Source organism: Dreissena polymorpha, chromosome 11 (assembly GCF_020536995.1).
Source record: "Dreissena polymorpha isolate Duluth1 chromosome 11, UMN_Dpol_1.0, whole genome shotgun sequence".
NCBI lineage: Eukaryota > Metazoa > Mollusca > Bivalvia > Myida > Dreissenidae > Dreissena > Dreissena polymorpha.
Genome location: NC_068365.1, coordinates 68,484,049 through 68,505,848, shown reverse-complemented (window position 1 = coordinate 68,505,848; position 21,800 = coordinate 68,484,049). Strand labels below are relative to the sequence as shown.

At 36.5% G+C, this 21,800-nt stretch overlaps 1 protein-coding gene and 2 long non-coding RNA genes across 3 annotated transcripts in view; all 3 read right to left on the bottom strand.

The window, feature by feature from the left end:
- Window positions 1-21,800, bottom strand: part of LOC127849915 (uncharacterized) — a 756,865-nt gene that overhangs the window by 258,526 nt on the left and 476,539 nt on the right. The window lies entirely within an intron of this gene.
- The window catches only part of LOC127850633 (uncharacterized), a 178,696-nt gene that overhangs the window by 34,324 nt on the left and 122,572 nt on the right, over window positions 1-21,800 (bottom strand). The window lies entirely within an intron of this gene.
- On the bottom strand, window positions 1,471-14,406 carry LOC127850642 (uncharacterized). Its single transcript, XR_008035393.1, has 4 exons — window positions 14,268-14,406; window positions 11,769-11,837; window positions 3,962-4,146; window positions 1,471-1,515 (listed from the first exon to the last, which is right to left on the bottom strand). It is a non-coding gene; the product is annotated as an uncharacterized LOC127850642 (long non-coding RNA).

The following is a 21,800-nucleotide window of genomic DNA, read 5'->3' as shown; positions in this document are numbered from 1 at the left end:
CCCATTTCTACAAGCAATTTCAGTAAGTAGAAGCGAAATAATCTGAATTTGTCCTTAAAATATTTTTGGTCAAATTTGTTTTCAAAACTTGTTTATACTGTAATTAACAGTAATTATAGTGTATACTTTTGTAAAAACATCAATAACGAACGATTAAACTGTTGTGTTTTGTTATACGTATTTAGATAATAGTTACAACTTGATTCAAAATTTAAATTGAACTAACTTCGTGCATCACGTGAAATCAAATCATGCAAAGCCACGTTATACCATAAAGCTCATGTTATATTTACAAATGTTTTAAAACCTAGTGAATGCATATTTAATATATCTATATTTTAAGGCATGGTAAACTGCGGGATGGCAGTAACACAATGAAGTCAAGGAACTCACTAAACACCGACCAGCCGTCTGCTCATTTATACCCCGTCACTAGTAACCATGTGTCGAACGATTAAGTATCCGTCAATACTTAGAACTAGAATATTGTTACGTTATAATCCTAGCATCGACCCATTTAACTTCGAATCGCTTGTGTGTGATATTTCGCGTAATTGATATACTTGTTTTCGACTATGCTTGTGATTTTGTGTAGTTGTCTTTTGATATAATCGATACAAACAAACACAAATCAGAGCATAAGATGAAAATATACTTTTCACAATTTAATGATGTATACACCCTATTATAATTAAAGTATCAAAATGTAAATGACGTAATCGTATCAAATTTCCAAGCAGCATGACAGTACTTAACGATTATATTTGAAACGCTGTTGCAGTATGCACTGTTTCCAAGCTTTATTCGCCGTATTACAAGAACACACGTAACATGAGGCAGGATATGCACTATGTGTATGCTCATCACTAAGTAATTTTAAACCACTGTACATATTGTCTGATGTGTCCTGTTCTGATATTAATAACCTATTGATGTTCGTTTTCCAGATGCATTCATTAGCAATTAAATATTTTTACAAAACGTGTTCGGTATTGAGAAACACAGATAATAAATAAAATTGGGCGAAAATTGATTAATTTGCAATATTTTCCAGAAAAGGTATTATTTGAATCGAACAGGGGACCATTCTGGCCCAATATCAATATTATATATATCAAACAAAAGCAATACAAGTTCACTATTAATAATTTTAGTCACATAAAAATAGTTCAATACATATGCATAGTTTTTTTATGAAATAGAATATCTCTATTGTGTATGTAACCGAACTCATTCAATAACGACGTTGATTATATTAAGGTTAAATACCTACAAGAAAGTCATATATGGTTTTCAGATATTATTATCTAGTGAACATGAAAATAAACCGCAACATTTAACGTGTATTTTTGTTATTTCAACACAGTTGCAGATTTTACCGTTTTGTTATATTAGTAAAAGTTCAAATGTTTTATGAAACGTAGAATAATAGAATACCTTACTAGCATTAAATTAACTGCATAAATCTTACCTATAGTTTCCCTGCAAATACAGCGTTCAGTCTTCTTCAGATAGCTACATTGGAGTTGATTAAACAATAAGAAGAACACATAAACGTCAGGATATAAAGCAGCGATTCACGTATCTCTACAGTATTAACAACACATTTAAATTCATACTTCAAATATAATAACCAGTGCTTTAACTTTAGCATTCAATTCAAAATATACCAATACACAATTTACTGAACTTAAACTAAATGGTCTGATGATTTCTATTGATATTTTGGTATTTGTATACGCACACATTAACATGAAAGGATTGTAAAGAAAAGAAATGGTGTCAAATTTCAACGCCCTAAATATAGCTCTGTTTTAGCACAAAACAAACGTAATCGGATATCGGTAGACTATCGATTAGAAATCATTTCTTTTCGGTTATACTTAAGAGAAGAGCTATACATTACCAATTATTGATATTATCAGTCCCCGACTCTTCGTTCACATGGTTTTCATATTAACTTAAATATGTACCTTTTTTTACATGTTCTTATTTCATAACATATTGATTGCATGTCATTCTTTTGCTCACAAGGGTTGCAGAATATCGTTTGTTTTATTTAAGACCGAATTGTTTTTAATTCTTCATTTTAATGAAACGTTTGCAAATTCAAATTATTACCGAGCCGCATCTTTTGAGATTATTGAGTCGCGTTCTGGGAAAACTGGGCTTAATTCATGTGCGCAAAGTGGCATCGCAGGTTAGCCTGTGAAGTCTGCACATGCTTATAGGGAACGACAATTTCGATCAAGAGTGGATCTTTGTTAAGAAGAGACAGCTATTATACAAAAATGCATAAAAGCGTTAAGTGTCGTCCCTGTGCGGTGTGCGAAGGCTCATATGTGACGACACTGTACACACATCCATTAAGCCCCGTTTTCTACGGCGCGGCTCATGTGATAAAGATGTGTCTCGTTTTTTTTTAAAGAATTTCATTCCAGTGAACAATTTAAACCCTTCAGTTTTGAGTACTTAAAAATTGTGAACATAACGTTGTTGTTGTGTTTTAAACGGTTGTTTTGTGGACCTCTTCTATCAAAACAAATAACATGATATATTTCTATACGGAAGGCGTGCACAAACATTTGGTTCACCAATAATATTACAATGAAGACATAAATTGTAAAACATAAAACCTTCAAAGTTGTAGGTTTTTCAAAATATGAAGATTTTGATATAGAGAAAAATATGGAAGTTTTCATCTAGAAAAAAATCACGATTTGTGTATATATAGCTGTACTCTGAACCGAAGTCGAATATGTATGTCACTTCGTTGGAAGGAGGGCGTGTTCAGGAATTCGTGTCCATGTGGTCCGTCGTAAGGGTTGAAGTAAGAAACAAGTCAATATGTGTGTATATATATATATATATATATAGTTATATGCAGTTATAGAGGTCATAAATGTATATATTTATAATATTTATATTATTGATATTAAATACTGAATCAATACTTTAAATTAAGTGTCGATCCGGACTTAATACTATGGATAAACACTTCTTACGAATTGTATTGATACTATTGAGGGTCCGATTATATCCATAAATAATAACCGAATGAAAACTTATTTTTTTTCCCGACCAAAATTAACACAAAATTCTTAAAGGTTCAGACAAAAAAGATCGAAACAACTATACACTCATATTCGAGAAACATGATTCCAATTAAACAAGTTTTGCAATAAAACAGCATTTACTTATTGCAAATCAAGTTGCCGTCACATCATTATTTCCGGTCTTAAAGATTCAACTGGTTGAATGATGGCTACATAACATTGATTCTGGTGAATTGTCACTATTCCTTGATCTCATAAAATAATCCATATCAGCCTTGTACTGGGGAAATTGAGCGTAATGAATGTGCGAAATGCACACAGGCTAATCTGAGACGACACTTTACCCATAAACTTGATTTTCGCTTAGGGGAGACTTCCATTAAACAAACATGACCATAAAATCGGCCTCTTTTTATTAATATTTACCACATTGCTTCCTATCGTAGAAATTCAATGCCGGATCTTTTAACAGATGACTCCATCAAAGTAATACACAAATGACATCAGTATACAAATGAGCGCCTCAATGTGCAAATAATTCCACAAAAGCTCAGTGTGTCGTCCCAGATGAGCCTCTGCAGTCTGCACAGGCTAATCAGGGACGACACTTTCCGCACAAACTGAAAGAAGAGACTTGCATGTGCGTAATGTATCAGCTTGTTCCTTGTGTATAGGCTCATCTGGACGAAACCATCCGCTTTTGTGGAATGTTTCATATAAAGAAAGTATTTTCTTAGAAAAAAATCAGCTTTACTCTTAAAGTGTTTCCATTATTTGCATGTTCGAACTACACAGGCTTATCTGGAACGACACTTAATGCACATTCATTAAGTCGAGTTTTCTCAGAACGCGGCTAATTTAATATTGCTGTATTATTGGAAGACTGTGCTAGCGATACCTCTTACCTGTATTCTCAGGACGGCCCCTGGTCATCTACGGAACTGCCCCCACCCCCCTTATCGAGGTGTCAGCGAAGTCAAAGCAACAGTCGGTCTCGTCGAAGGTACATTTGACGCTGGGAACGCACGCAATCTGCGCGCAGTAGATCTCTCGATTTCCAGTTAAACACTTTTTATAAATGATCCGCGTTCTGGAAAATAGGGTTTAATGAATTTGCCTGTGCGGACTGCACACGATAACCTGGGACGACACTTTACGCTTCTATTAATGAATGTGTCTGTGCGGACTGCACAAGCTAATCTGGGACGACACTTTACGCTTCTATTAATGAATTTGCCTGTGCGGACTGCACAAGCTAATCTGGGAGGATACTTTACGCTTCTATTAATGAATGTGTCTGTGCGGACTGCACAAGCTAATCTGGGAGGATACTTTACGCTTCTATTAATGAATGTGTCTGCGCGGACTGCACAAGCTAATCTGGGAGGATACTTTACGCTTCTATTAATGAATGTGTCTGCGCGGACTGCACAAGCTAATCTGGGACGACTCTGTACGCTTCTATTAATGAATGTGTCTGCGCGGACTGCACAAGCTAATCTGGGAAGACACTTTACGCTTCTATTAATGAATGTGTCTGCGCGGACTGCACAAGCTAATCTGGGAGGATACTTTACGCTTCTATTAATGAATGTGTCTGCGCGGACTGCACAAGCTAATCTGGGAGGATACTTTACGCTTCTATTAATGAATGTGTCTGTGCGGACTGCACAAGCTAATCTGGGAGTATACTTTACGCTTCTATTAATGAATGTGTCTGCGCGGACTGCACAAGCTAATCTGGGAGGATACTTTACGCTTCTATTAATGAATGTGTCTGCGCGGACTGCACAAGCTAATCTGGGACGACACTTTACGCTTCTATTAATGAATGTGTCTGTGCGGACTGCACAAGCTAATCTGGGAGGATACTTTACGCTTCTATTAATGAATGTGTCTGCGCGGACTGCACAAGCTAATCTGGGACGACACTTTACGCTTCTATTAATGAATGTGTCTGCGCGGACTGCAAAAGCTAATCTGGGAGGATACTTTACGCTTCTATTAATGAATGTGTCTGCGCGGACTGCACAAGCTAATCTGGGACGACACTTTACGCTTCTATTAATGAATGTGTCTGCGCGGACTGCACAAGCTAATCTGGGAGGATACTTTACGCTTCTATTAATGAATGTGTCTGCGCGGACTGCACACGCTTGTCAGGGACGACACTTTACGCTTCTATTAATGAATGTGTCTGCGCGGACTGCACAAGCTAATCTGGGAGGATACTTTTCGCTTCTATTAATGAATGTGTCTGCGCGGACTGCACACGCTTATCAGGGACGACACTGTATGCATCTATTATTGAATGTGTCTGCGCGGACTGCACAAGCTAATCTGGGAGGATACTTTACGCTTCTATTAAGCAATGTGTCTGCGCGGACTGCACAAGCTAATCTTGGACGACACTTTACGCTTCTATTAATGAATGTGTCTGTGCGGGCTGCTAAAACTAATCTGGGACGACACTTTACTGGTTCAATGAATGTGCCTGTGAGGACTGCACAAGCAAATATTGGACGACACTTAACACTTCTTTTATTTTTTTCTTTTAAGGTATCTTCTCAACGAAAATCAAGTGTAGGCGATGCGCGTCGTCACTGATACGATTGTGCGAATGTTGTAGCTTTAAATTTACATGATATCTAATATAATTGGCAATTGGAATAATATTTAGTTCAAATAAAATCAAAAGAAAAGTATGCACACATCCAAATAGATATAAGAGATTGGCAGTGCGCAATACATACACAAGCATATCTTACTGTAAAATCAATTATTTTCGTCTGCATGACATTTCGATTTTTTTTTGTTACTGTTTCGTGGATTAGTCAACACATGAATATATAAATTCACATGTTCATTATCAATAATATATACATTTCACATGTTCATTATCACAATTATATACATTTCACACGTTCATGATAAATAATATATGCATTTCACGTGTTCATTATCAAGAATATATCTATTTCACATATTCCTAAGCAAAAAAACTTTACCGCCTGGGCATTAGCGGAGCCATGACCCAATCCGAAAAAAATACTATTTTCGCTTTATTATTATTTAGTTTTGAAACTTGATATACATATATTTAAGCCTGTTAATTTATGCCCCTTGGTATTGTGATATATCAAGGATCATACGCGTTATAGCAGTTTTTAGCAATGGCCATTCAGCCAAATATATATTGTTTGCATCAAAACGGCTACGGTAATTGAAATTTAATTGGTACATTTGCATATATTTGTTTAATAAGAATCTTAACTTGCCAGCGATTGCTAGCTCGTTTATTGATTTTATATTATTAAGTCGAGGACTATGTACCTTCGTCGTATAGTTCGTTCTTGCTCCCACTGGCAGTGACGAATTATTGTTTTTGTTTTAAAATAACACGCAAATAATGGTCACGATCTTAAGGGTAAACATCTCCAAAATGAAAACATTCGTTAAGCGCTAATTTTGTTATCAGCTCAGAAGCATTACATTGTCATAAATACAAGACGGTATACATTTAAATTAAAATTAAATGTTTTTTTTTTACATTCTTTTTTGGTGCTAACCTGTTTGCAATCATAGGGTTCAATCCGAAGTGATGTTGTGATGGTAAGTACGGCCTCCGAATATTATTTAAAAAAAACATTCTAAGTAATGCAGTCATCCGGCTATAATAGTAATGCGTCGCGCTCTGTGAAAACTGATTGTTATACATGTGAGTAAAGCGTCGCACCATAAGTCCGCACAGTCTGTTCAGCGACGACACTTTCCGCTTGTATAGTAATTTTAGTTTTAAGTAAGTATCTTACATGATCGCTTCAGAATAAACAAATGTACGATACCACTTAATGTTATCTATATATGTCATTATTCAAAAAAGTATATTTCATGATCTTCAAAAGTAAATCATGTTTCAATCCTCATTGAATATCAATGTCGACACTATCCGCCGTAACTAAAGAGACTTCCTGTCATCCTAAAAATGATTAAAGGCGGACAGTTTCGTCACTGACTAGCCTGTGCGAACTCATAGGCTAATCTGAGACGACACTTAACGCACATGAATTAAGCCCAGTTTTCACAAAGCGATGATTGAGTTATCGCACGGTTTTTAATTCCTGGTATTTAAGACACAATCTATATTCGATTAAGTCATCCTTGAAAACACGTTGCATATATGCTACGTTTTATGAGCAATTCAACACGGATACTCGGATATTATCTATGAACAATTTTGAGGACTAAATGAGCCTCGCTCTGGAAAAAGTTAATGTATATGTGTTAATATTCGTCCCGAAGTAGCCTATGCAGCCCGCACAGGTTAATCAGGGACGCCACTGTCCGACTTTATTGATTGTTTTGTTAAAACGAAGTCGCTTCTAAACCAACATTCAGTTTAAAAGGAAAGTTTCATACCATATAAGCCTGTACGAACTGCGCATGCAAATGCATTAATGCAGGTTTCCCTAAAGCGAGGCCTATATATTATATAGTGCAAAAAAGACAGATAAGCGCCAAAAGTCTGTCAAATCCGGTGGGAAGGACCAATTGTACGGCCTGGCAGTAAGACGGATACGTTCCGTATGTAATGCCTCCCGCTGTATAGGGGCATGAACATTCATAATAAGCTACGCTCTGGAAAACGGGACTTAATAAATGTGCGAGAAGTGTCGTCGAAGATTGCCCAGTGCATTCAGCTGGAATTTCACATACAGAATACTTAATTAAAAAAAAATACGATTAACGCGGAAAGTGACACTTTACTCACATGCAAAAAAACCCGTTTTCCCATAGCGAGACTCATATCAAGAGCAGTTCACAACTATGTAGTGCACGGGGCACGTTCATTCCAGTTAGAAGATCACCGAAACACATCGAAACACATCGTGCCTACTGTTGCTATCACCACTTTTGAATTCACGGTTCTAACGGATTCCATCACTCAATACTCCCTCCAAACCCCGTTAACAATATTTATACTACAAGTTGTTATGTAATAGGTGTTTGTAAACTATTCAAGTGTTATGTATAAACCTTTGTTTATTGCATTCAGTGTCTTCATATACTCTGTAACACACACGTGATTGAGTTTTTATTATTTTAATAAAATGAGCCATTATTGTTCACGTATGCGTGGTAATTAAACACCTCATGGCTTACTCATACGCATAAAAGTCCGTTTTTATTGACCGATAGACAGCAATATATCGGAAGGCAAATGCAAACATCTCTGTCACTATCTTTCTTCACATGTTTACTTCTACCACTGAATGTGGTTCCGAGTAGAAGCACGTACGGTGAACGAACGCTTCATCGAAGGTTCAAATAACAATAACTACACTACGTACTAATTTGTATCCGCATTCTTCCGCGGTCGTGTTACGTTACTCATATAAAAATTGCAACCTTTTGACGCAGGTTTAACGGGGATTGAAGCTGATATTTATAAATCACCGAAAGTCCTGTGGTGGTGTTAGTTCTTTTATAATTTGTGTGTAAATGAAGTACACATCATAAATTGCAAACAATCGAAAAGTGCTTGTCTTCGAACCATAATCACATACATCCGTTGCAGTTACCTTGGGTGGTCTGCATTTTTACTTATTAATTAACAATTGGCTCCCATTTTAAACAAAAGCCTGGACTGATAAAACTAATCGGGCCGCGCTCTAGGAAACGGGGTAAATTGCATGTGCGTAAAGTGTCGTACCAGATTAGCATGTGCAGTCCACGCAGGTGTTTCGGGGTCTAGTATTTCGGCCAAACATGAAGTTTCTTTTTTAAAGGCACGACGTTGAAACGAAAAAATCATTAAAGCGGAAAATGTTGTGCCTGAAAAGGCTGTGCGGACTAGTATTACAACCTTAAACAAGTCCACAACTCGACTACTATCACGCACATGTTAATATTCTGAATTTAACACCAGCAATGAAAAGTATATTCCTTCAACGATATTCGATATAGTTAATGGTCGATGAAGTATTTACTGCTTGAAGCGATCGTGTCGCTGCTTACGGTCGACAAGACGCTACAACTATATATATAACGTTATATTCGCAATCCATAGTAAATCATATTGCTTATCCCGAGGTTTTCTATTTTAGTGTTAACGTTAAATTTATGTCTATGTCAGATCTGATGAAATTTTACTGGCTGCATTGATACAAATATAGGGGTGCAGTTCATACTGAAACAGTGTACAATATATTGCACATACATGTATTAAATAAAACACTGTTTCTATTAGACTGTTTGAAGTTAATTAAACTTTAAAATTATAACATTAAGAAAACATGACTTTAATATTGCAAGCAAATATGCTTGTTTAGGAATAATTTCATAGCTTAACCCTATTTATTTTAGTTCGATTGCATTTAAAATGCTTTCTACTTGTTTGAAACGCTCTCGGGTCTGTTTCCTGTTCCTGACGCCAGTACTTGGTGTTTTGGGGGAACGCTCCCTCATGAGGATTGAACCAAACACCGAACCAAAGCAGATCGCTAGGCGGACACCATATCCATGACACCACGGCGACCTTGACAATAGTTTATTTCGTCCGCGGAATATATAAATATTAGTGTTTGCAGATGGAGGTATGTGCTTACGCACCCGTATACAGATGAAAATAACGTACGGACGTCACGTTATATATGTATACATGGGATTGTTAATGAAGTCGCTTCCAAATTTACCGACATTAACAAACATAATAAAGGAACTCAATAAAACAAATTTGTGTGACAATTTAATGTGATTCAGACTCGCTGCGTTTTTCATGTCACGTAGATTTTTGACCGTCATACGTACATAAGAAACATTGAATATTTTAAAATTAATAATTACATTCCGCCAAACAATATTTGTCTGTTTATCGGTTACGAAAATATTTTAATTGTTAATATTTGCATATTATGATACATTTCGCCTTCCGGTTATCTACAAAAGTATTAGCATTTGTGCGTGTGAACAAGCATCACGATAAAGTTCTATATAATCGTGCGAATGTTGATTAGCTCATACTGTAAAACACAATGTTCAAAACAAATAGGATGTTGAGTAAAGAGATGTTTTATCCTTTTACCAGATGAAAATCGATAGTATAACAACGATCGCATTTATTTATATAAACTTTACCTTTATACTATCGCTATTTTTAGACCATGGTTTTCCGACCTCTATCTTAAGAACACTATATGTTCCAATGTGACGTCATTGCAAATGATGACGTTGAAGTAAACAAACACTTCGGATTCAACTAGGAAAACCAGGGCTGTTTCTTTGAATTTTAAAGTATTTTTACCCTTTTTTGAACGATAAACGAACACAAAATTATAGGATAAATAGAATATTATGTGAGTGTCGGATAGAGATCAAGTTTTTCATGCTCGGCTCGAAACTTTGTAGCGCTCGGCAAGCCTCGCACTACATGTTTCTCAGCCTCGTTTCAATGTTTCTCCGTTTCAATATAGTACCCTTCCCAGCTCCACTGTCATCAAGTACTTCAGACATTCGTATAGACAATTCGTTGAAGTACTCTGGGATCTAGATATGCATATATTGTATTACTTTCTAATTGCTTTGATAAGTGTAACGTATATAATCTACATAGTTACGTAAAATGGTCGATACATTTTGCATATGCTATTTTGTTAAATTTATATTTATTACTTATATCTTTTTTGTTTATAAATTGTGTTCTAGTACATCTTATTTGTCGTTTCGAATCATACATGCAGCTGATGTAATATATTAAATCCAAATGTATTAATAGTACTTATCTATTTATAATACTTGGCATTGAATATTTTAAATTCTGTAAGAATATAAAGTCGGTTTTCATATACACGAAAATTGATAAATTTATTAGGGCGCTGCTATAAATCAGATATGATACACAATCAATAGATTGAAGTCTCTTTTAAAATCCTAATTTTCTCTGTTTTTTTTTTAAATCCTATTTTTCTCTGTTTGATCAGATCAAAGATGTGTTTGTTTTGAATGTTTTTTATAAAGCGAACATGTGTCATTATGTAAATGTGGATGACCAGCTTGCTTGATTGTGAGTCTGACCCCGATCCATCCGTTCCCATGCCTGCCAGTCGGCTTGTTCTTAAGCGAGCGAACTATAGTATATCAGTTACTCCTTGTTGTCTAGTCTGTCTGTCTAATTACTTGTCTGTCTGTATGACTGTTTGCCCGCTCTGCCTGTCCGGAGAAAGACTGTTCTGCTGCTTGAGCGATGCCTGTCTGTATTCTTAACTGCATGCATGCTTGTCTATATATGAGTCTTGCTATTTGCATGTAAGTCAAATGTCGTCCCAGATTTGCCTGTGCAGTCCTCAAAGGCTGATCAGGGACGACACGTTCCGCCTAAACTTGATTATTTTCTAGAATAGTATTCCGTTAAACGAATCAAAACAATTAAAGCGGAAAGCGTCGTCCCTGATAAGCTTGTGAGGACTGCACATGCCTGCAAATTTGGACGACATTTTATGCACATGAATTAAGCCCCGTTGTCACAGAGCGCGCCACATTTATAAATGTGGCTATCTTGTCTGTCTTTTTTGTCAGTCATTTTTTGTGGTCAACAATTTGTGTATGTCTCTCAGTCGGTTGGCCTGTATCTCTAAGAATGTATTTGAATTTCTTATGTTCAGTATAAACTATCGATAAGAAAAACTATTTAACAAGCAAATGTCACTCATATACCTGCATGATTGATTGAAGTTTCTGATACCCCTTGTTTTTCGACGATCTTCTGACACAAATAAGGCCTTCCTAATAAACAAACATGCACCGTGATTAGCCCAAAGAATGTACTAGAAACTATTGTATACAATTTGAAAAATAATTGCAAGTAAATATCAATGTATATAAAGGTATACGCTTGTCAATAACATGTTCAACTTGATAAAAGTGACTTGCCTCTCTTTGTCTTTACGGATTATTATTTTAAATATATATTAAATTCAGATTGTTTAAAATCAGTATGTACTTATGCCTTATTTTTCAGAATAAATAGCCACACACTGATTTAGTATTCAATAGTTTCGCTTGTGTATTTATAACTAAAAATGGAAATATTATATATATTTAGCTTTTTTTAGGAACAACTGGCACTTTAGCGTGTTTTTTTTTGAGAAATGAGAAATACGAGCCTTTTGTTTATTACGGCAATCACCAACGTGTAACGCTTAAACAATCTTCTGTAATTTATCGTTTAACAAAATCCGTGTATTCTATATATTTTTCAGTGATTTAAAAAAACATAGCTATGGCGGAGGATAACAAGAGCACCGCCTTGCGGGTGCAGACCGCTCATCTATTTTCTTTTTAAAGGTGAAGGGACTCTCATTTTCAATCACAAAGGAGGGAGGGGTGGAGTGAAGAGGGGTGTTAGTGTGGGGTTGTGGACAGTTATTACATTATCTTCCATAAAAGCGAAAAAAACAACAATCGGGGGCGGGGGGGGATGGGGGGTGGGTGGGGGGTATGGGAAGGGCGATTGGGGGGGGGGGGATTTTTTGGGTGCAATGGTTGGACGGTATTTCAAACATAACCGTTTAAAAAAAACAAATGGGGGGGGGGGGGGGGGCTGGGGTGGGGTATAGTGTGAGGGTGTGGTGGTAATTTGTGAGATGATCTTAAAAAAAAAAAAAAAAAATTGGGGTGGGTGGGGTGGGGTGGGGGTATAGTGTGAGGGTGTGGTGGTCATTTGTGAGATGATCTTAAAAAAAAAATAGGGGGGGGGGGGGAGGGGGGAGGGGGGGGGGAGGGGGGGGAGGGCACGGGGGACGGTTTGGGTGGAGTCTATTGTGGTATGTCAGGTAAGAGTAGTTTCGTCAAAGTATCAATCAAAACTAATCATAAATAAAGAAGTTATGGCAATTTTAGCAAAATTTAATAATAAGACCTTGAGAGTCAAGGTCATTCAAAGGTCAAGGTAAAATTCAACTTGCCAGGTACAGTAACCTCATGATAGCATGAAAGTATTTGAAGTTTGAAAGCAAAAGCCTTGATACTTAAGAAGTAAAGTGGATCGAAACACAAAATTTAACCATATATTAAAAGTTACTAAGTCAAAAAAGGGCCATAATTCCGTAACAATGACAACCAGAGTTATGCAACTTGTCCTTTTACTGTACCCTTATGATAGTTTTTTAGGTGTTCCAAGTATGAAAGCAATATCTATGATACTTTAGGGGTAAAGTGGACCAAAACATAAATCTTAACCAAATTTTCAATTTTCTAAGTATAAAGGGCCCATAATTCCGTCCAAATGCCAGTCAGAGTTACATAACTTTGCCTGCACGGTCCCCTTATGATAGTTAATAAGTGTTGCAAGTATGAAAGCAATAGCTTTGATACTGTAGGAATAAAGTGGACCTAAACACAAAACTTAATCAAATTTTCAATTTTCTAAGTATAAAAAGGGCACATAATTCTGTCAAAATGCCAGTCAGAGTTACATTACTTTGCCTGCACAGTCCCCTTATAAAAGTTAGTAAGTGTTGCAAGTATGAAAGCAATAGCTTTGATGCTTAAGGAATAAAATGGACCTAAACACAAAACTTAACCAAAATTTTCAATTTTCTAAGTATAAAAAGGGCACATAATTCTGTCAAAATGCATGCCAGAGTTATCTAACTTTGCCTGCCCAGTCCCCTCATGATAGTAAGTAAGTGTAACAAGTTTGAATGCAATAGCATTGATACTCACTGAGAAAAGTGGACCTAAACGCAAAACTTAACCAAAATTTTCAATTTTCTAAGTATAAAAAGGGCACATAATTCTGTCAAAATGCACGCCAGAGTTATCTAACTTTGCCTGCCCAGTCCCCTCATGATAGTAAGTAAGTGTACCAAGTTTGAATGCAATAGCATTAATACTTTCTGAGAAAAGTTGACCTAAACGCAAAACTTAACAGGACGCCAACGCCAACGCCAACGCCGACGCCGACGCCGACGCCAAGGTGATGACAATAGCTCATAATTTTTTTTCAAAAAATAGATGAGCTAAAAACGTATTTGTCTCAACGTCAATAAGTAAGACAAAAGCAAAATAACCCATGCTTTGTTACATTATAATTATAGTTTCGATATGAAATACATATTTTTTGTTTAAGGTGAGCGTTTAATTTATTTTTACGAATGAAAGTTATATTAATAGAAAACATTACTAATATTAAATAAACTGCGTAAATCTTACCACAAGTTTCCCTGCCAACACTGTGTTTAAACTTCTACAGATAGCTTCATAAACTTGAGAGTTGATTCAATAATACAACAAACAAATAAATTCCTGAATAAACAGCAGTGATTCACGCGTCTCCACATTATTAATAAATCATTTAAATCAATACTTCAAGTATAATACCCAGTGCTTCAATTCAAAATATACCAATACACAATCTATTGAAATAAGACTGAATGGTCTGATGATTTCTATTGATATCTTAGGTATTTGAAGGCGCAGGCATTCAATTGAATGGATTGTAAAAACATATTGTCAGGTTTCAACGATTAAATTTCAAGTCCGTCAGGTATTTACTTATTATGAAAATGGGCAGAGTTTATATGTGCTATCGGTTAAGTGTCTAAAACACTAAAACATATTGGGACGGCGTCTCCAATGTAAATATTGCCTACTTGCATAATACAAAATTATTCCATTTAACTAGTTCAACACTCCATGATGACATTTAAGTTTTTTTCCACGTAGCTTGTGTCAACAAAGTGTCGATGTAACGGTAATTCTTTAACTCTAGATGTTCAGAAAAATGAGATTCTGCTTTATGAAAGGGGGTTTAATGCGTGTGTGTAAATTGTCGTCCCATATTTATTTAGCATAAGCAGTCCGCGCAGGCTAATAAGAGACGAAACTTTCCGCTGTTATGTTTTTTTTACTTTAAAGAAAGTTTCTTCTTATCGAAACTCCAGTTAAGGCTGAAAGTGTCGTCCTTGGCTGTGCGGACTGCACAGGCTAATCTGTTACGACATTTTACGCACATGAATTAAACACCCTGTTCACAGAGCAAGGCTAAATTGTTTAAAAAAACACCTTTTACTTTTTTTCTCCTGCATCGCAAATGTATCCAGACACTAGGATACCATACCCCACAAATATTACTCAACCCAGCCTATTGTCAAATGAACGATACACGCCTCGGTTCTAGTAATCAGGTCTTTAGTGACAGAGATTTTCTCGGTTTCTTCGTTCTCCGTTAAGTTAGCGGAAACTGACAACATAACAAACACTAGGCACCCATTGCAAGTCGGATGCAGAGGTACCAACACGCTGGTGCTCGAAATGTACTCTCTGTTTGTACTCCCTGAAAGATAACATAACAACTTTAAGTAAAATATGAGCCACGCTCTGTGAAAACGGGGCTTAATTCATACGCATAAAGTGTCTTCACAGCTTAACTTTTGCAGACCGAACAGGCTATTAGGAAAGACACATTCCGTTTTTATAGAATTGTTTGTTTTAAGAGGGTCTGATCTGCACAAAATTAAATGTAAGCAGAAAGTATAGTCCCTGGTTAGCCTGTGCACATTTCACGCGCTAATACGGGACGACACTTAATGCAAATGTATTGTGTCGAGCATATTGAGCCTAGTCCGCTACGCAGTCTAAGAGAAGCTGAGTACACACACTATTTAGGGACTACGTGAGCCTCGTTCTGGGAAAACTGTGTTTAATGCAAGCGACTTAAGTATCAGCGCGGACGATACTTTCCGCTTAACTGGATTTTTTATAACAGACCTTCTTTAAACGAAAACTGCGTAAAAGCGTACAGTTTCGTCTCTGATCAGCCAGTTCAAACAGCACAGGCTTATATGGGAAAACACTTTCCGCACATGCATGTATTACAGTTATACACTTCGCGTTTAAATAAGAGTTAGTTTATACTAATCGTAACCAAATTGCGGTCTTGCCTACGCAAACTCGAGTGTCCCCAACGCACAACAAAATACCAAATACACATAATTTAGAATTTTTTCTGACATTCGTCCCCATTTCTTGCAAGTCGGTAGTGGGTCAATTGTAAACGATTACTTTGACATAAAAAGGGTACTGGAATAGGAACTTCGGTATATACCGGTACTCTGAAATACACATAACTGTGATGCCCACATGAAACATATTGTAGCACAGGCAATTCACAAGTACATTAAAAAGGGCTTGCTATCACAAATAACGTCTAATTGAGACAGTTTGAGCATAATTCGCTAGGCTTTTATAAGAGAAGTTGACTACAATTTTTGGGTCTATTTATGCTATAGTTGAGAAAGAATAAGATGACAATGGCGTTGTGGATACGTCCGCCACGCGACCGGGAAGTGTCAGCTTCGATCGCCATTCGGGGAACGTTCTTTAGATCTACCGCAATGACACAAAGTACTGGTTCTACCCAGAAAACGGACTTGATAGCGTTTCAATAAGCTTTCGACAAAATCGAGCTGAAATAAATGGGTTTAAATTATCAGAAAAAGGACGGTCACAGCGTCATAATTCTGTCGAATCTGGTCGGACGTTTTATAACTTCCGCATTATAGAGATATAAAAAACCACTATCCATAGTGCTCAACAGTATGTGGAAACGGGGTCTGTTCATTTTTGTTAAAATATCCTTTAGACACACTATACCTACAGCTTCTACTTTTGAATTTTCGTTACAGACATAATTTATTGCTGAACGATTCGTACAAACCTTCGTTAACAAAATGTATAATCAATTTGATAAACAACTGTTTTTGTAAGTCAATAAGTTTTCATTCATATCCCTGTCGCTTATTGTTTGATCTGTTATTGTATACGGTGTACATAGCACTTGGTTGAACTTTTACAATTGCCATAAAATGAGTCATCAACTTTCGCCCAAGTATGGCAAGTCGACACCTCTGAGTGACGGAATGGTTAAAGTCCTGCCATGTATGGCAATTCGACACCTCTGAGTGACGGAATGGTTAAAGTCCTGCCATGTATGGCAATTCGACACCTCTGAGTGACGGAATGGTTAAAGTCCTGCCATGTATGGCAATTCGACACCTCTGAGTGACGGAATGGTTAAAGTCCTGCGCATGTATTGCAATACGACACCTCTGAGTGACGGAATGGTTAAAGTCCTGCGCATGTATGGCAATTCGATACCTCTGAGTGACGGAATGGTTAAAGTCCTGCGCATAATAACTTATTTGTCTGTTAACCGATAGACAACAATATGTCGGAATGAAAATTCAAATATCTTTAGCTTTTTCGTTCTTCTCATGTTACTGCTACCAACGATTGTGTTTCAGAGTAGACGCAATAATTAAACCGCGTTCTGTGAAAAACGGGCTTAATGCATGTTTTTTAAAATGTCGTCCCAGATGAGAGTGTGCAGTCCACATTCCGACGGTATGGTGTTTTTCTTAGCGAAAATCTTGTCTATTTGATGTGATCTGTATTTTCTTCTGGATGAGACCTCCTTTAAACGAGACATTTCGTCCAAGCGACAACTTTCGTCCTTGATAAGCCTGTGCTGACTGCACAGGCAAATATGGGATAACACTTTACGCACATGAAATAAGCCCAGTTTACCTAGACCATGGCTCATGTGTAAACAAAAATATGTTCTCTTCTAAAAAACTGAGCATATTTTAGTTATAATTGAAACGTAACAAGGAAAAACGATTTCCATAAATTGAGCCTTGTTCCAGGACAACCGGGATTATTTATTGTGCCTTGAACGTGGCATGGGTAGTCTGCATAGGCAAAAAGGGGCGACAATGTCCGCCTAAAATTGATTTTCGTTCAGAATGGACCTTTTCAAAAGAAAAATCCGATACAGGCGGTAAGTGTCGTCCCTGATTCGCTTCTGCGGACTTCACATGCTAATTTTGTATGAAACTTTACCAGATTTTCATTAAGAAGGGACTTTTTTCAAAAGAACAAGAAACGATTTAAGCGGGCAGTGCCGTCCCTGGTTAGCTTGTTTGGACTTCACATGCTAATATGGGATGAAACTTTATGCACAAAAAGCCCCGTTACACCAGAACGAGGCTCAAGTAACAACCATGTTATGTGGTGTGAATAGCGAAACTATAACAACGTAGGTATATCTCGGGTACCCGAATATCGAATTTGTAAAGAAGTATGTAAATATCGGGTAGGCGAATATTGAAACCTTTATGGAAACTATAAGGAAGTTGGTTAATATCGGGTACCCGAATATCAAAACTATAAGGAAGTAGGTTAATATCGGGTTACCGAATATAGAAACTATAAAGAAGAAGATAAATATCGGGTAACCGAATATCGAAACTATAAGGAAGTAGGTATACATCGGGTACCAGAAATGCGAAACTATAAGTAAGAAGTTAAATATCGGGTACCAGAAAAAGGAAATTGTAACGAAGTGGGTAAATATCGTGTTTCAAAAGGTGAAACTTTAAGGAAGTAGGTAAATCATTGGTACCAGAAAGCGAATCTATAAGGAAGAATGTAAATATCGGGTACCAGATGCCAATTGATTTTAAACAAGATGATTGTTATTGTTAATAATCGTTATTTTTCGCGCATGTGCAGTCACCGGTTGGCAAAAGCGCTGGTTACTGATATGGACAATTTTTGCAATTAGTCATGTAAGTCATGTTTTTATTTAAAAAATAAGCCAGAACTTCTAAAATGGGTATTAAAACACGATTAATGAATTAAGAACTATATCACACAACAACAACATCGGCATTGGAATAGATTGTATTGTTATTATTTTTTTGTAATAATTAGCGTAAATGATCGAATTATATTAAATGTGTATCGATCTGATCATCACATAATAGTTCGTGTTTATTGTTTTATTATATTTTTATCAGTTATAAGGTTATTAATGGAAGCAAAGTTAATCTGCATTGTTCTAAGAGTAATACAAACTCAGTAGGTCATGATTTCCATTAAACCTGTAATTAGAATTTGACGAGTGATATATTATCTTAATGAAGGTATCTACACATGTGCAGACATATGGTGACATCAATTAGCGCTTTTAATCCACACTTGGAGATCAAAAGATAAGTTAGCGGAATTGAATGTATACCATTTTCAACGCGGAAATGTGGTCTTGACAAGTGCGAGTGTAAGCTTCAATGTTTAGAATTTCCGAAATCCCCCTTAAAGAACATTAATTTATTTCAGAACTTTTAATGACATGACATATTAGAATTATTAAGTGTGAATTATTTCACGTGTATATGAACAACAATATGGAATGGTACCCACTTTGCGAAACTTAACGAAATCCACTTTTATACGTTAGAACATGGGGATTTCGGTACCCAATCGGCGTCGACAGAGTGTAAAATCTAACCGAAATGCCAGGTATACAGCGCTTTTTCGTGTACAAAATATGTGGTGGTAAAATGTGTCGTTGATATGTTAGTACATAACATGTTTACATACCAGTGAAGACGTGTTAATTTTCACGTAGTTACATGCTAGATTTCGGTACGCTCACGCGTTTGAGAGCGTGTTTAACGTACCGATATACCCGTTATAGATAGCTATCTTTTTTTAACTAATAATTACTGTATTTCCATTATACCTTAATGACACAATCCCCTTTAACCTGTGTTATAGGGAATTAAAAAGTCCATAAAATCACCCGCAATATCGCGTAATCTGTAGGCAAAGAAGCCACTTTGCTATTTTCTAACCGCTTATGCCTCACAGATAATCCGGTCGCCGGCCGATGTGTCCGATCTACAGGCATCGGGAAGACTGGACACGTCGGAGCCGTCCGTTGTCCGATGATTGACAAAGTTTAAAACCTCAGTCACAAATAGACACCGATCACCATCCGATCAGCGGCCGACGTTTTTTTCCGCTCATCGTGCTGGCGCCGGCCGATGATCGCACGCACATCGGGTCATATTGTAGCACCGGGCGGCGTCCGGAATATTTTTTTATAGCATAGTTTGTTTTACCCGACATCGGGCCCGGGAAGGAATCGAGTTGAGATCGAAAAAAGATCGGGTGATCAACGGACGGTTATCGCCCGGCGTGCGCCTGACATCGGATTCATTGTACGTGCATCATCACGAGCATCGTCCGGCGTCCGTCGGGCATCGTGCGGAGGCCCTCTGGCAATCAAGCGGTCGCCGGCCGATGTATATGCCTCTGGGAAATACCTTTACTTTTGCCGATACACGTTCAATGAATCCGATGCCAGGCGATCGCTGGGCGATACCCGTGCGTTGATCGTCCGATCTTGTTTCGATCTCAACTCGATTCGTTCCCGGGCCCGACGTCGGGTAAAATTTTAAGTGAGACTTTGAATTATTCCGGATGCCGCCGTCCAGGCGGGATGTCAATTGGATTTACATTCATGAATGATTTCATTAATTGCTAAATTGTTGAGTACATTAAAATTAACTGGACGTGTTACACCGTCATTGTGGTTTGATTTTTCATTTAGAAAACGCGCTGAAAACAAACGCATAAACGTGTGATTAGATCGAAAGCAGTATCAGTTAAATCTACATACACATGCAGTTTGAGTATACGCTAAATATTCTAGATATCGAAATCAGGATATATGAAGAACATCATTGTTAAAAAGATATTTATTGCTATCATTACCGTCGTTTCATTAAAAATATAGTCTAATATTAAAATATATATAATGATTTAATAACTCGAGTACATTGAATACATTAATACGAAATGATAAACTTTACTTTATACACTATGTAAGAGTCTTTATGGCATAAGATCAAGTAAATTAAATCATGTTTCTGTGGCAACTGACTTCAATAAAATTATAGCGCACTCGTTAAAAGGCAGACGATAAAACGCCGACCGTATAGATAATGTTGTGTATATAAAGGTAGAAAAACAGAATTTGTATTTTAACTTTTTATAAAATGGCACGTTTGCCAGATCTTAACTTTATCTTCTTTAACGACATATTCATTATGTTTTGCGTTAAAAACATTTGGGCGTTATTTAGTTACCAAATGTTCATAAATGAATCAATAGTCGGTTAATTTGCAAATCAATGATTAAATTTGTGTTGTGTAACAAATAATACACGTTAAACAAACACATCTGTTGCTGATATTAAAGTGAGCTAATATTTCCATGGCACATTGTGATTTCTTTGCGTTTTATTAAATTGAATTATATCATTAAACATTGATCATTTGCCATAAACTTGTAAATCTTAAATTTTATAAACAATATAAGCATATTTTATCGATCTTGATAGTTTTTAGGAAAAACATTGAAAGCTGTTTACAAGTACGCGTTTAATAATGCTTCTTTTTTGTATAAAAGAAGTATTAAATTTAGAAAAAAAACTGAAAATATGTGTGTCTCTCTCTTTGTCTTTATTTACAATGGCACGTTTCTCAAATCTTATTTTATTGAATATAGCTTCTTTAACGAAATATTCGCGTTTACAACATCTGGGCCTTGTTTAATAAGCGAACATTCAAAAATGAATCAATAATGTGTTCATTTGCAAATAAATAATTCTATAGATTGCTGTGTTACAAATAATACACGATAAATCAACAAAATTATTTGCTTAAGTTCAAAGTTTAACATAACTGAGAGATATTTTGTCTTGCTAATTTCACGGCGCGTCGTTATTTTGTTTGCTTTTTACTACATGTAGTTAAATCATTAATTATATAGAAGACATTTGATGGATTTGGTGGAATATTGATTTTAGTTCACGAGTGATCATAATATATAAGT